This window comes from Crocodylus porosus, unplaced genomic scaffold (assembly GCF_001723895.1).
Source record: "Crocodylus porosus isolate Cpor-Errol unplaced genomic scaffold, CroPor_comp1, whole genome shotgun sequence".
NCBI classification, from domain to species: domain Eukaryota; kingdom Metazoa; phylum Chordata; order Crocodylia; family Crocodylidae; genus Crocodylus; species Crocodylus porosus.
The window spans coordinates 437,688-461,844 of record NW_017728904.1 but is presented as its reverse complement, the minus strand read 5'-3'; the positions used below and the strand labels follow the sequence as shown (position 1 = coordinate 461,844).

The 24,157-nt window shown below is 43.3% G+C and overlaps 1 long non-coding RNA gene across 1 annotated transcript; it reads left to right on the top strand.

Moving 5' to 3' along the window:
• The first annotated feature begins 4,892 nt into the window (after positions 1-4,892).
• LOC109324742 lies at positions 4,893-8,908 on the top strand. Its single transcript, XR_002104996.1, has 2 exons — positions 4,893-4,962; positions 7,392-8,908. It is a non-coding gene; the product is annotated as an uncharacterized LOC109324742 (long non-coding RNA).
• Positions 8,909-24,157: the final 15,249 nt, after the last annotated feature.

The following is a 24,157-nucleotide window of genomic DNA, read 5'->3' as shown; positions in this document are numbered from 1 at the left end:
AGGTATTCTGTTTAATTGTGTGCTTGTGTCTGACTGTGGTTATTGTTGCTCTGATGAACTGATTCTTGGCATATGAGGGTGTCATCCTGTCCATGCTGATCAACCCGACCAGGTCAGGCATGTCTCGTTAATCTGTGTGTGTGTGTTTGTGTGTATAACTGATTTGGGGACTGGAGGAACCCAGCTCCACTGAACTGAGTCCTTCAAGATAGCTCCATTGGGGGTGAGGGCTTGCAGAAGGGAGAGATACAGCTCCGTATAGAAACATAAGTAACACAAGCAGCACATTGATAGAATTACCAAGACCCTAGCCCTAATACATGAGCATACCCCAAAGTAGCGGGCAAATCTGTTAATAACTAGGCCATCGCTCAGAAGTCATCTTCAGTTTGGATCTCTACCCCAGGTTCTCACACCCAAGCTCCACGTAAACACTTTCCAATTCTTTCTCTAGACAATCTCTAAGGTGCAGCCTTTCCCCATCTATCCATATTGAGAAAGCTTTCAGCTTCACTCTTCTCTTCCATCTCAGGTATTCCACCATCCTTCCTCTTTAGCCTTGAAATTGCATTCTATCCCCATTTATCCCAAGCACTGCTTAAAATAAAATGAAAGAAAAGGAAAGAAAAGATAAGAAATATAAAATAAACATGAAATGAAATGAAATTAAATTAAATGAAAAATAAATGAAATAAAATAAAAATAAATACAAATTAAATTAAATTAAATGGAAATAAAATTTAAAGAAAAGCCACACAATTCTCTACCGCATTAATTTTGACTAGATTGCCCCATGGTTTCCATTCTGTCCCATGGTGGCTTTGACTATGACTATGGGGAGAGGAGGGAGTGCAAAAAGCAAGTTCAGGCTTCAATGACCAGTTGCTTTTTCTGGCTGAGGATGCATTTTGCAGTATTTGGCATCCAGTTTTGAGGGCATAACAGCTCATGCTCAGTGAGAGCTGCAACTGTCTTTTTTTTTTTCCAAAAACTGTGCCAGTCTCCCTCTTTCATTTCTTTACATTGTTAAGCATTGTTGATGTTGCTGAAGTTGCATGCTCTTTTGTATAAATAATCCGTAAATTATGATGCCTCTGTGTGGGAATTGCCTGAGAAATAATATTTAAGGTGGGGAGGTCTGCAGCTTCCCCAGAACAAAGCTGTCTTCAAAACATTTCACAAAAACTCATTAATGCAAAGATCTGTTTTATGCTCATATCAAGTGCACATCACTAGGTGTAGGCATTACAGCATTTTGCAAAAGTATCACTTTCAGAAGTGTGTGTCAAGATCACTCATTTGAGCCTCCCTGCATTTCATTAAATAAAATAATAGTTTGCAACTGTTTTAATCATTTAAAGCTCATATGGCAAGGAGCCATTGACTTCACCGACACTGGACTCATTTACATAATCTGAAGGTCCAACTTCATAATACATTTTTTTTTTTTTGCTAGGACACAGTAGCGCTATCAACAAGCCTTTATTTCCCCCCATTTTCTTCATTGTGAAGGGGTGGTCTATCTGTCTCAAGGCATGTCTGCACTGATTTCCCCCACTGCCTCTATCTTCAGTCATTTCACATCCACTTCCATGTTTTAACCAGTTGCAGAAAGGAAAGGGTTAGAAAGTCCTCCAAGTTCCCTATGAAAAGTTTTGGCTGGAGCCCCTGTCCTAGAGATACAGAACAAATTAAATCCTTTCCTCTCATTGACTTTAAAGGGCAGCACTTTCTCCACTTGCAGACACAAAGTTGGGCAGTTTTAAGCAAAGAAGCAAGCTTGGGAGAGCCAGCAATTAGAAAATCATTCACCCCTCTTGACAAGAGCCTTAAGCCCAGTCCTCCTCATAGGACTTATAGTTGCTACAGAAGCAAGACACTGAGCTTTAAATATTCTCCTCCTCCCCCTTGCTCCCACTCATGATTTGTTGCCCAGCACTGGCAGAAGCCAAAGTCCATGTGGTCACAACCTCAGGTCATAAGATGCCGCTCTAGTGGCTCTTCCACCCATCCCAGCTGACTTGCCTACAGCTCTGGACCTAGGTAGAAAGATCCTCAGCAGATTTCCTCACTCACTCACTGCTCCCAACAGCTTTTCAAATAGATTCGGTCTCACTGGCTGATTTAAAGGTGATTAGCAATTTCCTTAGTCCCCTGGAACCAAAATCAGTGGTACGTATAATCCTTAACAGAAACCTTACCAATAAAGCCACTCTTTTCCCCGTTCCCATACACAGCCTACAAGAGCAAGGGGTGGTCAAAACAGATTTGATACAGCTCTTTCATTCTTCCTTATTCAAAAGCAGTAGCAATGGTCTTTCTTACACCCATGCCCAAAACATGCCTGTTCTTCTTCCCCAGCTACCCCAAACTCTCCTATAATTAATATGCAAATGAGGTCCAGCTCATCACACCCCTGCGATGGCCAGCTAATACCACCAGGAGCTCAGTTTCCCTAAGGGACTTCTGCCCTACTAACATTTCCAAGCAACTCCGGGCTGCTGCTCTCCTGGTTCTGGGATCACCAACAAGTCCTCTGCGCACTGCAGCTTTAGTGTAGAGAGCTTACATGTTGCCCTGCTTAGCTGAAAAGATAATGGTGGTTTCCCCCTTTCCTTGTAAATATTCTTTTTATTATGTGGCCTTTATGCAAAGAGTAAAAGAAGGGTCTTTCTGGGGACTCAGCCTTATACAAAAGGCTTTCAGAGAGTATGGTAGGCCAATTCAAAATGTTGAATGATCATAATTGGTACCCAAATATTGTGCAAGAGCATCACCATCAAATACCCATGTCAAGGTCCCTTAAATTGGCAATAAGGAAAGCTTTGCACATCCTTGCATAAAAAGACTTTCCCCCAAATTTGTAGCTACTAAACTCTCAACCAGTGTCAATCAGGATGGCTCTGCCAATTGCAGTGTCCCCTCCTAATCTACCCCTGCTAAGCATCTAAATGAGTCAGGGGGGTCTAATAATGTCTTTTAATAATGTCTTCCTCGGGTGGCATGTCTCCTTCCCAGACATGATTTCCCTTCTAGCTTGCACAAGTATCACAGCTCCTTAAACATATTTGTGTATTTGTTTCCAGCCTGCAGCTCCCTCTGTCACTCAGTGGGAAAAGTTGTCTGTCAGATTTCTGAGCAACCAACAAGAATCACCTGGCAAGCTCTATAGCCTCTATAGCTGGTGAAAGATGGTAAGGTTTTTTAATACAACTAATGGAACATATATATCAATATCTATAAATAGATATAGATATATACATACATGTACACACACGCACACACACACACACATAGAATCACCCCCCCAACATGCATATGCGTTAGGGCCGTGTGAAGCTTCAGGTGGTGATTCGATTCAGAGAAGAAGTACTTCTGGTCCACTTCCAGATTTGCTGCTGAGCACGTTGGAGAGCCCCCTGCACTGCTGTGAGGTGCTCCATCTGCCTTAGCACCACAGCGATCACGAGCCGCACTGCTATCTCAAGGTATGTAGAAAAAACTTTTAAAGCTGAGCCTGTGTCCTAATCACTGATTCACTGAATCAACATTGAATCTTCAGAATCAGATTCGGCTGAATCGGATCAGGGTCAGTGATCCGAATCAATGGATTGAATCAGTGTCCCTGATTTGGGGTGAATCCAAATCCGAATCGAATTGGGCCTGTTTTGCACCCCTTAATATGTATATGTATATAAAAGGAAATATACGGATTTCGAAGGGCATTTGCATTAAAGAACCACTGGACGGACTTGATTACAAGCATCATGAGCAAGACTCAACCCCTCCCCCCGATAAATCCCTAACCACTAGGCTACTGAGTCACACTTCCTCTTACAGGCTCTCCTTCCGGCCCCATGATGCTCACATTCTTTTCCACCAAAGGACCAGCTGCTAGAAGAGCGATGGAAGAAGCTCCCCAGCTCTGCCTATCCCATGGGCTAGAGCTTATGGCATTCTCCTTGGAAACCAGAGGTGTGGGTTTAAATTCCCTCGAGGAGAGGTGGGCTCAGACCCCAGGTCTCATACTTCCCGGGCATCAAACAAAGGCATTGAACATTTCTTTTTGAACAGGGAACCTGAGTGGCATTGATGATCATTCCACAGAGGACAGGATCACAGAAGAAAGCAAGCGCAGGGGGCCTGGACCTGATGATCTTCTGAGGTCCCTTCCAGTCTCTAACATCTATGTATCTATGAATCTGTAAGTGGCACTAGAGACCACGGGGGATATATTGAGTCACTTCTGAATGTGTACAAGAAGCCAAGTCTAGTCATTTAAGGATATTTCAGGGAAAGACAGAAGCACTTAAGGAATCAAGGTGCATTATGGGACTTTGGCCAGTGGCGCAGAACAGGATTGCATATAGAGCCTTAGATGCCTAAAAACTGTTCACGTGCCATCTGGACATCTTGAGGTTATATGCTAATAGGATATGAGCCTTCATGGCTACTTACAGAAGTTGAAGAGACTGTGGATTAAACTCAGCTCCTCACTAGCAATTTGCAAAGGTAAAATTGCGGTTCACTTGCACATCTACAGCAGGCTGGGCATGAAGGACAGAAGTAGGATCCTGCGCTTTGCAGCATTTCATGCTTCCCTGAAGGGTTTCATGTATTCAAGCTGATAAAGAAAAGCACATGAATGGAGCCCAGTTAATTCCTCACATAACTGAAATGTGGTCAGTGGAAAGATATCAAGAATTTTATCTGACCCATAAAAGAATAATGATGCCATGCTACGTGCAGTTCAAAATTAGCTAATAAGCACCAACAGCAAGCAAAACAATTTCATTAGATGAAGGAGTTATGAATGCAGCAAAGTTTGTTTTGCAACTAATTAGGACTGTGTGCATAAAGGGTGTCTCAGGTCCTCCAGGCACTCTCAGCATCATATAAAAGCACTCACCACCCAGGGCTCTTCTCACCACTTCTCTTGACTTATTCTCCTTGGGGACCAGGGTAAGTCCATTTTGAATGAATTATTTATTGCTATCCAAAGAGTATGTAACCATGGATTTAATTTAGGATTAAATCTTACAAAAACACCACGTGGTTCTCTTCACAAAGAATTGTTTCTACAGTTTTCCAGTTTCTACCACTGGAGCTTGTAGACTTCATAAACTATGGTTGGAGTATTCAAGTGACATAGATAACTTGGGACCCCTAAAAAAGCCCACAACCCCTCTTTCATTTTAGCTGTATCTTAAGTGAATTGGATGTACAAACCATTTTGAAAAACCCTGGAGTTTTAATACATATATTTCTTTTTACACACACACACACACAGACACACACAGACACACACACACACGTGTGTATGTTCCAATTGTTAGTTGTATTAAAATACAAATAAGTTGTATTATGTGTGTGTACATACATACAAACACACGCACGCATATATACATAAATATAGATCTCTCTCTCGATCTCTCCCTGTATATATGTGTATATATATATGTTCCAATTGTTAGTTGTATTTAAAAAAAATACCACCTTTCACTAGCTATAGAATTTCCCCCAAATACTTTCATAAACCTCTATAGACTGGTAACAGATACTAAATAATTGTTTTGTTACTGTTTGTAGGTTAATCTCTATTTATATAACGTAAATCTGAAGTTTGGAGGGTCATGTATAATTTTATATAGAAATATAGAAATATGCCTTAGAACAAACATCTTTTGATGGGGTTTTAGCACAAACTTCTGTGGGCAATTTGTTCTGCAATGGATCCATTGAGGCTTCTAATACTTCTGTCCAAATGACATGGCGTGGGTATTATAGGTGGCAGCACACATTGCTAGATGGCATGCTGGTGAGACTCCCTCTGGCAATTTTTTCATGTTTATAGCAGAACTAGGATTTTTTTTTTTTTTTAATCCAGCTCCTGCACTGGTGGAGTTCATCCTGCTTTGCTGAAGTCCAAGGCATGCCCTCCAGATGTAGCCCTGAGTGGGGACGGGTATGGAAAAACAAGAGATAATGGGTAACAGTAGGGTGGAGGCTCTGAATTTAGACACAGGGACTGCATTTAGAGTCCTACCCTCCTACAAGCCTCCTGATTGATTGTAGGCAAATCAGTGGGGGGCCCTTCTTGCTAATGAGCTCATCACTCAAACTGTCAACCCTGTCATATCTGTGTATCATCTTCCCATTGTTAAGGTGAAGATAATTATCCCTCCCTCCTTTCATTTTTTTTCCTTGCCTAATTAGTGTGGGCACTGTTCAGGGCAGGGACTCTCTTTTACTCTGTGATTATACAATGCCCCAGAAAATGGGGCCTCGCTCTCAATGCTCTGAAATCCAAAGTGTAAATAAAGCTATCATCAGCTAGGCGGGTCTCTGATCTGGCCCACGCTGTTCTACTTGCTCGGCAAGTGACCCGAGGTAACTCTCTGTGCTTTTCCACAAGTGTTATGATGCTTACAGTGTGCAAAGCATGGGGAAGAACAGTTTTTAGCCTTTTCAATAGCATTTGGGATTATAAATAGGAGGAGAGAAGGATGAGAAAAATGAAAAGCCAGTAATGGTGGTAACAGGTGTCCCCTCCTGGAAAGAGTGAGAGAAGTTCAGAGCCAGTTAAGAGGGGCCAAGGGCTAATGTAATGAGAGGATGAGAAGGAAGCAGACAGGGACAGATATGGTTGGCAGTGAAGGGCATATCAGCACCATAACTCTGATACCCCTAGAGAGCATCACCCTTGACCATGCTGCACTCACCCATGTATATGCACCATATGGAGAGAAGTGGTGGTAAAGTCACTTGCCCTCAGCCCTTAGCACATTTGAGTGTGAAGGGAATGGGAGGGGGGTGTCCCTGGAGCAAACTCACTGGCTCACGTCTAGGGCTGATGCCTGAAAACTGGAGTAAGTGGGGCAAAACACCTGGGAGGTCTAGGGCAGTGAGTCAGGCCTAGCAAAGGATGCCCACCTTACCCACTCTCCCAAGCCTCCTCCTCCTAATTCTGATCCCTTTACCCACCTCTTAACCAGCCCCTTCCAACTTCTCTCATTCCTCCCTCATGATCTCACCCATTTCCAGTTGTCACCATTGCTATCCCTTCCCTTCTGTTGTCCTCCCATCCTGTTTCCTGAGTTTCCCTTCACGTTCCTTTCAGCTATTTCAGACCCTATTAACAAAATCAGCTGCCACTTATGCGGCAAGCACTGCCCCATATCCTACATCCATGTTAATCCTCACAACACCTGAAGGAAACTGAGGCACAGAGTTAGCATGAGGTAAGCACAGTCCAGGAGAAACAAGTCATCATGGCCTGGCACATCCTTCCTTCTAGCTTTTGTCCATAATGGTAGCACCTGACCTCAGGACCTCCTCTTCCACATACGTGTGTGTATCATGTTTATTCTGCTTGCTCTTGTGTGTTGCAGGTTCGCCTCCATCCCATGTCTTGCTACGACATACCCTACCCGCCTTGTGGCGTGACATTGCCACCGTGCCCAGAGCCTTTCGCTGTCACTTCCAGTGAGATCCATGCCGTACAGTACCCGGACAGGATAGTGGAAACTGAGTTGGAAGATGGGCAACCCTGTACTGTGATATACCCTGGCCCGATTCTCACTACTTTCCCTCAGCAGACGCTGGTGGGATCCTCTGCTTTATTTGACATGGAGCGCTTACTTGGTTCCAGGAGATCTTTTGAGTTTGAGGGCCCTCTTGGTCTGGGGGGAATATGTGGTCCTGGGAGCTTGTGTAATTCTGAACCTTTTGGTGATTTCCCCTATGGGAACTGTGGGCCTGTTTAAACCCAGCACGATTATCCATGGAACAAGAAATAAGCAAACATAAAAAATAAGGAACAGATTCATGGCTGAGCTTGCTGATTATGGATTTTAGAAGTGCCTAGCACCCACAACTTCCAGTGCGGCTAATGGAAGTTGTGAATGCTTGGCACTAGAGCTTTGTGTGGGAGCTGGAATATCCAGTCAGCTGGAAAACCCCCTGGGAGCATCTACACATTCACTAATACATGTTTGGTAATGCGCATTAAATTTAGTACCTCCATTGTGAGGTGCCAAAAAAGGCCCATTAGTCTATTTTAATGTGCTTTAGAGAAAGCACATGGGTTTTATGTGACACTTCAGTGCACATTAAAATAGGCTAATGCACATTAAAACGCATGTGTAGACATGCCTCCAGTTTTCAAACTTGGGGTTTTTTTCCCCCAGAAATGTGTCAGGAAAAAACCTGCAAAATTCCATGAAATTAGTTATAAAAAATGATGTCCAGAGCCGATAAAAATGTTCTGTTTTGATCCTTCAAAATGTTTATTTCCATTTTGACTTTAAAATAAAATCACATTGTCATTTACCATATAAAATACATTATTGAGGGGAAAAAGTGTATCTGGAGATGGAAAATTGAGAAGTTCCACTTCTCTCATGCCCAGGAATGGTATGATTGAAATTTTTCTTTGATACCTCGTTTAACAAAATTTTCATCAAACCTGATCAAACATCCTATAGCAATTTGTTTTTATTGAACCAGAGGGTACAGAGGGAAAAGCATTCTAAACCCCAAAATTACCAACCAGCTGTACCAGGATTTAGTTTTTTAATGACACACACATCTTTTGGTTGTTATATTTTACTTCAGATCTATGCTATAATGATTGCACAGCTTCGTTCTCTGCTCATATTCTGCTTTGCTTGATTTACACTGACCAGGGGACAATAAGTAACTAGAAGCAATGGAAGTTCACCCATGCTCATTAAACTTTACAGTTGGAATGGGGAAGAGTATGGTGTTCAAAATGCAAAACCTTGGAGGGGGCAGTTCCTCCGAGCCTCTCTTGAAACCCTGGAAATATTTTCCTCATCTACTTCATTATCTCATTTGCAATTGTATGCATCGCTTCTCATGCTCATTAAAAGTGTCATAACACTTACCTCCTGGTTTTCCTTTCTCCTCCATTTCTTGTCTATGAACCATTCCACTCTGTGCCATTCAACACCTAACAGACCCTGAAGTTCAGAAGCAAGAGGCTAATCATTCCTTTTGTGTGGTCTGTAGCATTGGGCCGGCCTGTACGTAAGGATGAATTTCACCCCACTACATATTTCAGTGCATGTGCTATTGAATACCATCTATCTTCTGCCCCATGAGGGGTGTCCTTTTCAATATCTTTTAGCTTTATGGCAGCAAAAGAGTAGAAATGAAAGACCTAAGTGACTTTCGACTTGGAACAAGTTCCCTCTCCTATATGTTATTTGCTTGGGATTCAAAATGGCCTGCTGTCCTGTAACGATTTAATACATCTGTCACTTTTTGCAAAATAACCATTAAGAGCAAATAGCACTTCAGGAAAAATCTAAGAAGGCTTTTTAACAGAACTGCTCCTGTGAATGCTCCATCCATGCTGGGCTTTTCTCCTTCTACCTGAAAAAAAAGGGAAAAAAATGGCAAGGTCTAATTTATACAATCTCCTTGTCACCTACTCAAACAGAGCGACCCTCCTGGAAAGTTCAAGATTAAAGTTAAGTACCTGTTTAAATCCTGGCATGACTGTGACCCAAGCAGACATAAATAGAAGTAAATGTCTTGGCAAAAACTTTCAGCGGCAGAGTTAAGGTGATAGAAGCCCAAATTATAGCCTTCCAGCATGTGGATTCTGGCTCCGAGTTAACTTTCTACATCCTGCTAACAAAACGCTAAAATAATATCTGGCACTAGATATGATGACAGAGTTTTAACTCTGGCCCAAAGGAGACCGGCATAGACATGGCAAACGTGGAAGTTCTCACTGCGCTGCATGGCTTGATATAAACACAACTGAAGTGTTACTCCATATTTCATGGAGTTACTGGTTGAGACATTTAAGGACCTGAGACATTTGAAAGGAAAAAGTTTAAGGCGAGACTGGATCTCTGGAAGGCCATGGAAAAGCCCCCAAAATATGCACCACAAAGACTAACACCACTGCCGCTCCTACACTATCATGTTTTTAAAGCAGACCGCATATTTTTTCCCCCATGCCTTTGATATTTTGCTTTCTATCCATGCAAATACTACAGCAGCCTTTCCAGACCTTGCTGCAGTCCTCAACCTCCTCATTTTTTTTAATGGTCATGTTTTCTTGTTTAATAAAGCTGTAATCTTTTTTCCACAAATCACACATAACTTGTGATGCATCTTTGTGGGATCTCCTGGGCAAATGCACTTCACGAGGCTGATTTCAGAGAGCAGCACAAGCATTCATTAAAGCTTTATAGATGCAAAGTATTGTGAAACACTAAGAGTATGTTATAAGATCTGGCCCCGGCCGTATTGAGCAATAACAGTGTTTGAAAGTAACACATCAGTTCTACAATCAGGTCATTACTTATTATTACTTTTTAAATTATAAAATAGAGATCTTTGCCTTTGTAATTATAAAGTAACCTTGATTTTTTTCCCTTTGAAAAACAAACAAAAAACACCCCAAAAAAACAATCTTTTTGAGATTATGGACCAGTCTGGAAGTGGTAGAAATCAACACATCTGTTTCAACTTCAGTGACACTACACTGATTTATGCAGCTGTGGATCTGCTCCACAATTCCAACAATGTTTTCCAGTTCTAGCTGCAAGTGCTTCAGCTTCCCTCTGCGGTCAACCAAAATGTTCTCTTTAGCAGCTCTACAGCAACTTTTTAGCAGGTTTGCCAGTCCTTTGCTCAAAGATCCCTTGACCTTCAGCCACCTTCCCCTTCCTTAAGGATTTAACTGTGATTTGGTCCCTGAATTGGTGCCAGGGGATCCCTGCCAGTCCAGGCCAACCCTAGCCCCTTTGGGTTTTCTACAGTGCCAAAAAATTATATCCTTCCCTCTAAGGAGCCCTGTTATTGTAAAGGGTGCATCTACATGCATACTTTAATGTGCATTAGTCTATTTTAATATGCATTAAAGTGCCACTAAAAACATGTTATTTAGTTAATACACATGAAGACAGGCTAATGTGCATTTTCTTAGTAGCTCATAATGGAGGTACTAGATTTAATGCACATTAACTAAAGTGTGTTAATGCACATGTAGATGTGCCCAATGAGAGCAAGAGGATCACTAACCTGTGCTACAGCAAGGTTTTCTCACCCATGAATATGAGGTTGGGCTTAGGGTCAGCTGCTGATCCTTAACTGAAAAAGAGTTCACTTCTGTATCACAGCTGAGTGGCATTTTATAATGAAAGCAATCCGAGGTTATTCAGGCACTTCAGCCAAGATACTGTATAGTGATGGAGCTGTGGATCTCTATTGTTGCTGGAAACAAATTGCTTTCCAGAAGAAGGTGCCCAGAATCTATATGGGTGGGCTGTGACTGGGCCCACAGCATGTACCCAGACCTAGGTGTGTCAAGTGGTGTCACTGGCAGGGGACTTGAGGTTCACTGGTCAGGACAAAGTGGTGCTTGTGAGTGGCTCCAGCCCTCTTTACGGAGTCCATGCCCACTTCCTCACCTTATTTCTTCACATGCCAGTTGATTCATTTAATAAAGTCATGCTTTTTTAATGCCATAAATGATCCTGAGCAGGCAAGCTGCTTCTCTGGGATTCTCTGGGCAGGATCAGCCACTGGGTGGCTCTCAAGAATCTACAGCAGGAAGGATTTGAAAACATTTCACAAACACTCACAATTGCAAGGCAGCGTCTTATCACAAAGTGAATGCTATGCCACTTGGTTTAGGTGCCTGCTACTGTGTCATTGAGTCTCCATAAAACATACTAGTCAAAGGTCACTTTTGCCATGTCACGGTGTGCCACCTCAGAATTCGGGGTTTCTTGGACTTAAGTAACTTGGACTTTGCATGTATTGGCATTAAAATTATTTTTTCAAAGACCCTTTGTTGTTGTGAACTACATTATGCTGACTTAGCACTGATCTGCCCCAGTGAGGATCAGAATTTTTGTTCCTGGTTAGGTTTTCCCAGAATTACTTAGCTCTCCCTCTTCTGTGCTACAACAGGATCATCTGTCTTTTAAAACACTGCCTAATCACAGAATCATAGAAAATGAGGGTTGGAAGGTCAGGAGGTCACATCTAGTCCAACCCCCCTGCTCAAAGCAGGACCAGCCCCAAATAGATCATCCCAGTCAAGGCTATGTCTAACCTGATCTTAAAAACCTCCAAGGATGGAGACTCCACAACCTTGCTGGGGAGCCTGTTCCAGTGTTTTACTACCGTCCTAGTGAAAAAGATTTTCCTAATGTGTAACCTAAACTTCCCTTGCTGCAACTTGAGACCATTGCTGCTTGTTCTGTGTGTCATAGATGGGTTGAAAGGGATCTCAAAGATCATCTGGTCCAACACCCTGCACAGATGCAGGACACAGTCTTCCTATAATGCTACTCGTAAGGCTCTTCTTCCAACCTCAGGATCCCTTGGCTGTCCTCGGAGTTTTGAAGAGCTGAAATCCAGGCTTGCAAATTTTAAGTGCTCAGTTTGGGCAGCTATCTGATAAACCAGTTTTGGAAAGGCAGGGATGAGCTCTTTTGGAAGGTCTGTACCCTTTTAAGCACTCTGAGAGACAGGCTCTTAAAGGGAAAGCTCTGTGTGGCATCATTAATGTTCTTTCCCATGAGCTATCTGTTTCCCACTCTTTTTGTCTGCTAGTAATTTAAGGAGCTGCAAAAACTGTATTCATGTCACTCCTTCTTTTGCCGACATTCTTGTTGTCTGCTTATTCGGAAAAGTACTTTTCTGTCCATCTTTCTTGATTTATGAGGTACCCCTGTATAGCAAAACTCCCAGTTTTGGGGGGGTTATTTCATTCCCTCCCCTTCCCCAACCATTTCTGACTTTTTCTCTCCCTCTCTATTCCTTATAGATAAGTATAAGTGGGCTAAGACATAGGATAAGCTTCAGCATTTTAGTTTGGTAGCAAATTGTATTTGTTTTGTTTTTTCTCCTTTATATTGTATAATTATTATGTTTATATTGATTTTCTACCGTTCTATATTACTGTTTTACTGGTACTATATGATTTAGGCCTACATATGTAAGTTAGCATGAGTCATGTCAAGTTTCCATTTTGTTTATCAAGTCCCCATCTTGTCCCCATGCCCTGTTGTGTAACCTATGACTCATACCTACCCCCTATGTAACTTGGTTCCTGAATGAATAGGAATGAATGAGGGTGCTTGAGAGACAATGGCAGTAGGTCTAAAAATAGCTTCTTCTGAGTGATCAAACCATTAAAACCAATACCTGGACCAACGACCCAGCCATTGGAACCACCCTCAGCATTCAAGAAACAAAAGATGAGGCGACTCATCATTGTGCCAAGGCTGCACATGCTCAGTAAGAACACCTGGAGCCCTCTGGAACAGGACTCATCTTGCCTGGACAGATCCTCCCCATAGGAGATCAGAGGTTGTCTGCCCCATAAAAAGGGGTAGTGAGGACTGACTCCTTGGGACACCCTCTCCATCTGGACCAGCACCATGCCACACCATCTATTCACCCAGAGGCCCTGCCGGTGAGCCCCCTCTGCACAACAACTACTGGAAAAGTGCCCCTTTCCAGCCTGGATAGGTACCTATCACCCCCTCTTCAATCAAGGACTTGGACTCTGTTTCTCTTCCCTACCTGGACTCCAACCCTTCCACTGAGTCTCTTTCCCTTGCTGCCATTGTGAATGCTTGTGTGTGTGTGTGTGTGTGTGTGAAAGAGAGTACTTGTGTGAGTGTCTGTAGGAACCAAGCTGTACAGTACCGTGTTCATTTAATAAAAGTGTTATCTGAACCCCTGAGTTGGGTTTAGCTTTATTACAGTTCTAGCTCTGCTCCTCGCCCCTCTAACTTCTGTCTCATTTCTCCCTCTCCTGCTTCTGGCTCACTGCCACCTCCAGCACCTGTCCCATGCTCCTGTGGCTCCAGCTGTCCTAAGCTCCTTCTATCTGCAAACCCCTGTTTCTTTCCCACTGTCTCATCTCCACTGCCTTTTTTCCTGATCTCTGCCACTTCTATTGCCTTGTCCTAACTGCCTTTTCCCCCTGGTCTCCCAGCTTTCTGCCTCTGTCTCCTGGCTGTTTCCTTCTTGCCACTGGGCTTTTTCCCTTGCTTCCACCCTGGCACCAGGTAACCCCAGGGCCACTTGACCTATAATGCCAGCCTCTGTCTAGGCTACTGGTTCTAATCCTGGTTCTGGAAACTTTCACTCTTTACACTTTTTCTCTCAGTTTAACCTTCCCCCAAGTACCCCAAACACACTTTGCATGTATTGGTATTATTATTTTTTTCAAAGAGCCTTTGTTAGTGTGAACTACATTGTGCTGACTTAGCACTGATCTGCCCCAGTGAGGATCAAACTTTATGTTCCTTGTTAGGTTTTCCCAGAATTACTTAGCTCTCCCTCTTCTGTGCTACAACAGGATCATCCACATACCATACCATCCAAGTTAGGAATTCACCTGTGTGTATGTGTAGGTGTGTGGTTTGTGTGTGAACTGGTGAATATACATGTGCGTGTCATATAAGAATTAGTGATCTGTGTATGTGTATGGAGTGTGTGGATATTGACAACTGATTGTTGTCTAATTTCTGGTGTGTATGTGCTTGAATTGGTGATAGATATACATGTGGCTAGGCTGGTTTGGATGTGTATGTGCCCGAGTTGGTGGTGTGTATGTGTGTATATGTGCAATTGTGTCCTTCCTGTCCTGTTAGACCTTCCTGTCTAACAGCACAATATTGAGATCCTGAGAATTGGCCTGACCCCGCAGGGCAACACCTGTGGGCAGAAACACTTATTAAGGACATTAAAGAATTCTAAATAGAACTTGTTTTCAAGGTGTTTTCCAAAGCCTTATTTACACAAAATGTCCTATCAGCAGAATCTTAAACACACATTACAGGAGTCAGACACCCAAATATGGAGCAATCACCTTGCTGCAAAACACACCTGTGATGGTCTTTATATTAGTATCAAAGTAAAGAGGACACATGACACATTGCCCTACATGGGTGTAAGTTATGTGACTCCACGGGAAATTGAGTCTTTGTAAAAACCAAAGCGGTACACTGGGGTAAGTTACATCAGTGTAGATCAAGGGGTCCGCTCTTCTGGTCTTGCTCATCCCATGGTAGCACTTTGCTTCATAAATAGGCTATTGTTCATGCCTTTGCCACCCAGTGGCAAGGCAGTGTGATAGCTCCCAGGACTGTGCAAAACAGCAGCATTCCACTTTGACACTTCGACGGAATAGCGTTCCATTTCACATTTTGTTTCGATTTGAAACAGCTGTTCCATTCCGTTGAAATGGCAAAACTGTTTCAACATTTTGCCCATAGGATATAATGGGGGAAGGTCAAAACATTGCCATTTCTGGCCTGAAAACTTCATCCAAATCAGGCCAGAAATGACAATGTTATAGGTTGTTTTGACCTTCCCCATTATTTCCTATGGGTATGATGCCTGCCCCCTGAGGGCATGATGCCTGCCAAGTTTCAAGGAGATAGGTGCAGGGGGTTTGGGGAATCTGCACCCTAAAATCTTTAAAGCAAAACTTGTGTCACATGCATGTGTTAAGGCACAGGAGGGTAAAAGTGAAGACATGCTAGGTCCTGCTAAGGCCAAAAAACCTTCCAAGTTTCAAGGAGATAGGTACAGGGGTTTGGGGGAAACTGTACTGCAAGCTTCAGACAAGAAAAACTCATGACATGGGTGACACTGTGTGTGTTAAGGTACATCAGGATGAAAGCTGCAGGCATGCTAGCCCCTGCTGAGACCACAAAGCCTGCCAGCTTTCAAGGAGATTGGTGCAGAGAGGTTCTGGGGCCCTGCACTCCTAGCTGCTGACAGGCAAAACTTGTGACATGGGTGCTTGTGCAACTGCTGCCTCTCATCAGGCAGCAGGACTGAAGATTCCCCATCACTTGCCACCACAGACCTGGGGGTAGTAATTGACCACAGTACGAACATGAGTTGGCAGTGCGATGCTGTAGCCAGCACGGCCAGCAATACCCTGGCATTCATCAATAAATGCATCTCCAGCAAAACCATTGTGAAGAAGTGATTCTCCTGCTCTACTCGGCTCTACTTAGCACTGGTGAGAATGCAGCTGGAGTACTGCTTCCAGTTCTGGGCTCTGCACTTTAACAAGGATGTGGTAAAGCTTCAGAGAATCCAGAGAAGGGCTACCCATATGATCAGAGACTTGCACAGCAAGCCATATGACGAAAGGCTGAGGGGCCTGGGACTCTTCAGCCTGAAAAAGGGAAGGCTGAGAGGGGACTTAGTTGCAGCTTACCGCTACATCAGAAGTGTACATCTAGGGCTTGGTGAACAAATGTTCACCAGGGCACTGTTGGGGAAAACTAGGAGTAATGGTTACAAACTTCTGGAAGATCATTTCAGGCTCATTTCAGGCTCAACATTAGGAAAAACTACTTCACAACTAGGGTGTCCAGACTGTGGAATAGGATCCCTGCATAGGTGGTGCAATCATCTACGCTGGAAATCTTCAAGAGGAGACTAGACAATCACCTTGCTGAGGTCACCTGACCCCCAATTGTCTTTCCTGCTTGGTGCACAGGGCTAGGCCCAATGATCTTCCAAGGTCCCTTCCAGCCCTACAATCTATGAATCTATGAGTGGCTAGAGCCTAAGTCTTAGGAGATATGGCTTTAAAACAGTTCTTCCAGGCCCCAGAACCCCCCCTGCACCCATCTCCTTGACAGCTGGCAGGCTTTGTGGTCACAGAAGGACCTAACAGTAGTTTCCTTCCCCGCCGCCCCACCAGTGCCCCAAGACAGACATAGTTACACAAGCACCTATGACACAGCTTTTGCATGCCAGCAGCTAGAGGTGCAGGGGCCCAGAAGCCTTGCACTGATCTCCATGATAGCTGGAAGACTTCATGGTCTCAGTAGGGACTCCCATCCCTGCAACTTCCATCCTGCTGTGCTTTAACACACACAGTGTCACCCATGTCACGAGTTTTGCTTGTCTGCAGCTTGATGTAGTTTCCCCCAAACCCCTGTACTTATCTCCTTCAAACTTTGTAGGTGTCATTCTCCCAAAAGGGGCTATCATTCCTGCAAGTTTAATCCAAATCAGGCCAGAAATGACAATGTTATAGGCTGTTTTGACCTTCCCCATTATAACCTATGGGCGAAACGTCCAAACAGCGAAACGTTTCGACTTGCCTCATTTTGTTTTGAGGTTCTTTCGACTATATCTGTTCTGTTTCAATTTTGCTGTTTTGACCTCGAAACGGGTTGAAACAGCATCAAAACAAAACTGGCAGCAAAATTTCGCACAGCCCTAATAGTGATGTATGATTATATAAAACATCTTTCATATACTACCCATTGAAGACACTGCATATGTAACAGAGAAGCAAGGTATTTTTGGTGACATCTTTTTTATTGGGCCAGCTGTATAGGGAGAGATGCTAGTCAAGATTTGGGGCACAGAGTGCCCTTCTTCCAAATCACTTATTATTTTAACAGGTACTGATTTTAACAGTCAGTGTTTTTAACTCTTTGCTTTTCCCCTACCTTTATGACTGTGTGGGGCTCATACATCCAGTTGTAGAGACCTGCAAGACCCAGAGCTGAAGAGGACACAGGAGACAGTTCTGTGGTAAAGACTCAGGATTAGGGCATAGAAAATCTGCCTTCAGATCCTGGCTCTTCCCCAGATTTCCTGGATGACCATGGGCAGATCAGTTGAGGACAGATTTCCCCCACTGCTCAGAATCTGGCACGTGGAACTGCATCAGCCGCCTACTCTCCACTTTTGTAAAACAGCTCCTGATCTGCCAATGAGGATACTAATCCATTTCCTCACCCTTTTTCTGTTTGGTTTAATTAGCCTGAGTACTATTCAGGTCAAGAACTCTCATGTTGTTATCATGTACTTGTTGGTGTAATAATGCCCTCTTATATCATTTCCAGCATTAAAAATTTTAAGAATTATGGGTTAGATATAACTGAGTTCCAGTCAAGTCCATTTCATGTATTTATCAATCATAGAATTATAAAACAGAAGGACTGGAAGGAACCTTTAAGATAACTGAGTCCTGTCACCTGCCATGGGCAGGAGGTAACCGGGTTCAAAAAAACTCCAAGAGGTGCTTATGTTACCAGATTTGCCCACTACTTTGGGGTGTGTTCATTTATTAAGGCTAGGGTCTTAGTAATTCTATTAACGTGCTGCTTGTGTTACTGGTGTTTCTATATGGAGCTGTATCTCTCCCCCTGCAAGCCTTCACCCCCAGTGGAGCTATCTTGCAGGACTCAGTTCAGTGGGGCTGGATTCCTCCAGTCCCCAAATCAGTCATACACACAAACATACACAGATTAACGTGACACGCCTGATCTGGCCAGGTTGATCAGCATGGTCAGGCTGACACCCTCATATGCCAAGAATCAGTTCATCAGAGCAACAATAACTACAGTCAGACACAAGCACACAGTTAAACAGAATACCTCTGAATCCAGCTGGGTGTCCAGATGACACCCTCATGGACCAGCATTCAGTTCATTAGGGCACCCTGAGCCAAACTGGGTCAATCAGCCTGTACAAGCTGATCCCCTGAGTGTTTCAAACTCAGCACGTCCCAATCTTTTAGCCTCTTGATGAGTGGACCCCACAGTATTTTGGGCTACACAGGGATCTTTAGCTTAGGTAAAAGGAGCATTGCTGCAGAGTAAGTGGGGATAGAAAAGTAAAGAAGGAAAAATATACTCAATTACCACCAGTTTGACTATAAAAGTTATTTATTGCTAAGTCGATGAAATATATAATGACCCTAGTAGTAATAGACATGCAAAGGAAAAACAAACACAAACAGTCACAGTATACCCTGGTTTCACTAAGTATTTGGGGAAACTTAGCTCAAGCGTAACTAATACAGTTCAAGTTCAGAAATCTATGCTTGGAGAGAGAAGAGAAAAGAGAGAGAGAGCTGGGATCTCACCAGTCCAAGGCACTCGGGTTGCAAAGCTGACAGGTCAAAATTCTCAGCACGATCCTTGAAGGGAGACGATCTGCCTCCTTCAGCCTCTCCAGAAGAAAGCGAATGGTGTCAGCACACACTGGTGCTTCTTTTACAGATTTTTATACCCCCAGTTCAGTTTCTTTCAAGCATTCTCAATATTGTAAATCAAATTGTCTTTTCTATTGACAAGGGGTTATCTGGGTGGAACATCTCAGGAAATTGACTGATACTCAGGAAACACCTACTTGGAGCCAGCTTGACATTCCTAGGGATAGCAGATATACTTGATGGGATATCTCCTGGTGTCTTCAGAAACAATAGTTTGCAGCATCAAAGTTTTGGATTTTTACTTGCTGTGAACAAGCCTCAGCTTAGCATGACTTTTCCAGATCTTACTATAGTCTTTTAACAGACTTAAGGCAATTATTGGAGTGTTCGTAACCTGTTGTGGAGAGGACTTCCACCAGTCGTCTTGGGAAAAGTATGACAACACTTGTGGACAGGGCTCCAATTGGCTGGACACTGTGATGAACCCTGTACCGTTGTTCAAGTGTTATCCATACCCCCTCTGACTCGGTCTATTGCCTCAGCATTCCCTAACCCGACAACCGAGTTTTAGCCAATTAAGTTTACATCAGCCTCCCATAGTGGGACCTGGGCATGTACAGCCCGAGATACCTAATAAACTTACTTTTGCTTAGAGGTGGGGGGGAGGGGAGAAAAAGTCCTTTGTAAATCCAGATTAGAACGTGTGGGGGTTGATTAGCATTTGGAATGCAGATTCCCCATCATGCAGTGCTCCCCTGCTTCGCTGATCCCAGAATTCACTGCAGTCTCTGCTTCAGGTTTTCTGTTCTCCATCTCTCATGTAAATGAATGGTCATCTGGTTCCGTCTCGGATGCAAATGAGACCTAGGGCAGTTGTTTCACTTTTGTCACCCTTATCTGGAGGGTTTTAGGTGTGTCTCTCACTGCATTTTAATGAGTTTCTGTTTGGGGGGGGCGGGATTCTTTGTGAGTCAGACAGTCTGTGTCCTGTGTCAGGGTTCCCCAAGGACATGGAGCTGACAGGTAACACTTATCCAACCTCCTCTTGGACACTTCCAGGGATGGATACTGCACCACCTCTGCTGGGAGTGTGTTCCAGATTCTAGTTACCCTTATGGAAAATAAGTTGTTCCTTATGTCTAACCTAAATTTTTCCTCAAGCAGCTTGTGTCCATTGGACCTCGTCCTCCTGAGGGGTACCTTTCTGAAGAGTTGTTCTCCTAGATCTTGGTGTTTGTCCCTAACATACTTGTAGGTGGCTATTACGTCACCTCAGGTAACCTTCACTTAGCCTCAATGCTTCAAATTAAGTCACCTAAGGGCAACCAAAATGATGGTCAGTGGCATGGAGCAGTTGCCATACCAGAAAAAACTAAAATGGCTAGGACTCTTCATATAGAAAGGAGAAGGCTGAGGGGGAATTTGATAGAGGTCTATAAAATCAGGACGAGTGTGGACCAAGTGAACAGGGAACTATAGTTCAATAGGTCTCAGAGCACTAGAACTAGATGGCACCCACTGAACTCAGTAGGTGGCAGGTTTAAAACTAGCAAGAGAAATTCCTTTTTGTGCAACACATAGTAAACTTGTGGAATTCATTGCCAGAGGAGGTGTCATAAGCAGGAAGCACAGCAAGGTTCCTGGACTGGATACGTTCATGTCTAATAGATCTATTAATGACTATTGAGTAGAAAGTTTGAAGATGTTTCCTCTTGCATCTCTAAACCAATAATGGTAGATGCCAGGCAGAATATTAAATAAGGGATAGATCACTCTAGAGATATCCAGTCCAATGCTCTTCCTCTATAGCATCCATTTCTTCCCCTGTTGGAGACAGACTACTGGACAAGATGGGCCATTGGCCTGACCCAGTCTGGCACTGATTCTGTTCTTAATTCTTTTATTAAAAAGAGATAATAGCTATATGCTGCTCATGCATGTTGTGAGGATTAAAGGTTGCAGAAAAAAAGAAAATAATGTCAGCATGGCTTGTCAGCAGTGTTATTAGTATCTGAAGGTATAAGAAAAAAGGGTTACTGGGTTAGGAGTCCCTGGGAAGCAGGCAGAAGAGACAAAGAGTGTGAGAACAGGAGATGAAAGGGTGGGACTAATGAAAGCCCAAAACAGTAGTGAGATAGAAGTTGGTCTGCCCCAAGCCATCAGGCTTTTAATTAGACTTAGTAGACTCAGAATCTGACGAAGTTAATTCAAGTTCATGAAAGCTTGTGTTCTCCATATAGATCTTATTCGGTTAGTCTGTAAAAGTGCATATCTACCCTGTGTAGGGATAAGGGTGAGGCTTTGGAGACAGTCCCTTAGAAGGGAATGTCTTATCACATGAGGAATTTGAACATGATCCCTGGAGAGTAAGGAGACATGAAGATGGAGGCAGCCCTGTCATTAAAGGTCTGTTCTCGTCCTTATGCATAGATGTTTTTAGTCACTGTGGGACCTAAATCATTACGTGGTGTCAGCAGTGGTGAATGGGGAAGATTGGATGGATCCGCAGTGTTATTCCTAGCAGAAAGCTGGTAATTCAGGACCTGAAAGCTACACTCAGAAAGGAACACAGGCCTCTGCGAGTACAGTACCCTCTCTGCAAGGCAGAAGTGTACCCAGCTCAGAGACACAGTTAAACATGGGTGCATTACTAGCCCTTTCTTGCCTTTAGTTGTCAGGCAATATCGCTGAGAATCGCAGAAAATTTAGACAAAGGTTTGAGTTGTATTTAGCAGCTATAAGAGCAGAAGAAAAAACTGATAAAGTTAAATCATCCATTTTCTTGCATGTGATAGGGGAAGAAACACTTGAGGTGTACAACAACTTTACATTTTTTCCAGGCCAAAAAATGAAGTTAAATGAGATATTGAATAAATTAAAAGAATATGGTGTGCCAAAACACAATGAGACTTTTTGAAAGACATTTTTTTTTAGTGTACATGCAAAAACCAGATGAAAGCATAAAACATTATACCACAGAGTTAAAAAGGCTCAGCAAGACCTGTGTTTTTAGTGACAAAATAGATTCGCTGATCAGGGATGCAATCATTTGTGGCATTATTGACAATGGATTAAGAGAGAGGCTGCTACAGGAGGGAGACCAATCCCTAGAAAAAAATATGCAAATTTGTAGAGCAGCTGAAACTGTGAAGGCTCAGGCCAAAGAGCTGAATGCAGCTGAGGGTGTTGTCAATGAAGTAAGTAGTAAACACAGACAGAAAAGGCCAATTCAAATGGAGGTCACCCCAGGCACCACAACTCTGACTAAGGGGCAGGTGGAGTACAGGCCAGCTTGCCTGTGTGGAATGCAGCATGGCTCCAAACGGTGTGCTGCATTAAGAAAGCTCTGTTTTAAAATAAGAATAATCATTTTGCCAAATCTTGCAAAGTGCAAGCCCATAAAGTCCAGGTGCACACGGTTGAAGATACTCCAGAGGGTGAGTATTATATAGATACAGGAGTATTGTATATATACAGCAGAATCAAGCAGAGCTACTGAGAAGGACTGGAGCCTGCCACTGGAAGTGCATGGGATAATGATACCATTTAAACTGGATACAGGGGCTTAGGTGAACATTTCACCGAAGCAAGCTTATAAAAGGCAGAAAAGTACACCAAAACTGAGGCCTACAAAAGTAAACATAACTGCCTATTCAGGAGCCATGATACCTGCCAAGTGAAAGTGCCTAGTCTGCATCAAACATAAAAATGTGGTGTACAATTTTGCATTCATTGTAGTACCTAAGGAGGTGACACCCATTTTGGGCCTAGCAGCTTGTGAAAAGCTCAATTTAGTTAAATGGGTGCTTGCATAAGAACACTCTGGCTCGGGTTATGAGGACCTTATCGTGGAATATCAAGATTTGTTTCAAGGCCTTGGTTGCTTACCAGGGGAACGTACAATTCAGATAAATAAACAGGTGCCCCCAGTTATACACCCATGCAGAAAGGTGCTGTTTGCCCTCCATGATAAACTAAAGGTAGAGCTAAAAAGGATGGAGGAAGCCCAGGTAATACAGAAAATTGAGGAGCCAACAGAGTGGGTGAACTCCCTAATTACTGTGGAGAAGAATAATAGACAGCTGCAGATGTTTGGATCCCAGGGATCTCAATAATCCATAAAAAGAGAGCATTTTAAGTTGCCCACCAGAGAGAAGATTATGGCTCAGCTTGCGAATGCACAGTTCTTTAGTAAATTAGATGCTACTTTGGGAGACTGGAAGCTGAAGTTAATAGAGGAAAGTTTTAAATTATACACATTCAGCACTGCATTTGGAAGATATCAATTTCTGCATTTACCTTTTGGTATAGCTTCAGCTTCGGAGGTGTATCACAAAACTATGCATATGCTTTATAAGCATATTCTGGGTGTAGACACCTCTATAGATGATATCATCATCTGGGGCTCCAACAAGGAAGAGCATGATCGTAGGCTCCAAGTGGTGGTGGAAGCAACTAGGGCTGCAAATTTGAAACTCAATGAACAGAAATGTGGTTTTGGAGCTACGGAATTGATATTTCTGAGACACATTATTTCTAGAGAAGGGGTGAAACTGGACAAGAAAAAAAATCAGGCTATTGAAATGAAGTCATGCCCCCCCCAGTCAAAAAAAGACTTTGAATGCTTTTTGGGATTGGTAAATGATCTAGGAAGGTTCATACCAAGACTGTCTACAACAAGAGCACCTCTAGGGATGTTTCTTGAGGGGCTGGACGTGTTCAAATCAGCGGGTCCAGATGCTCTCCACCCCAAGGTATTGAGGGAACTAGCAGAGGTTATTGCAGGGCCCTTGGCACGGCTTTATGAGCACTCGTGGTGCTCAGGCCAGGTGCCAGATGATTGGAAGAAAGCCAGCATGGTCCCCATCTTTAAAAAAGGGAGGAGGGAGGACCCGGGCAACTATAGGCCCATCAGCCTTACCTCAATCCTAGAGAAACTCTTTGAGAAGAGCACATCTGAGAAGGGCCGGCCTCAGGAATGATGCCCAAGGGCAACCAGCATCGTTTCTTTAGGGGCAGGTCATGTCAGACCAACCTGATTGCCTTTTATGATCAGGTCACAAAAGCCTTGGATGCAGGTGTCGCCATGGATGTAGTCTTTCTGGACTTCAGCAAGGCCTTTGACACTCTCTCCCACCCCATCCTCATTAAAAAACTAGGCAACAGTGG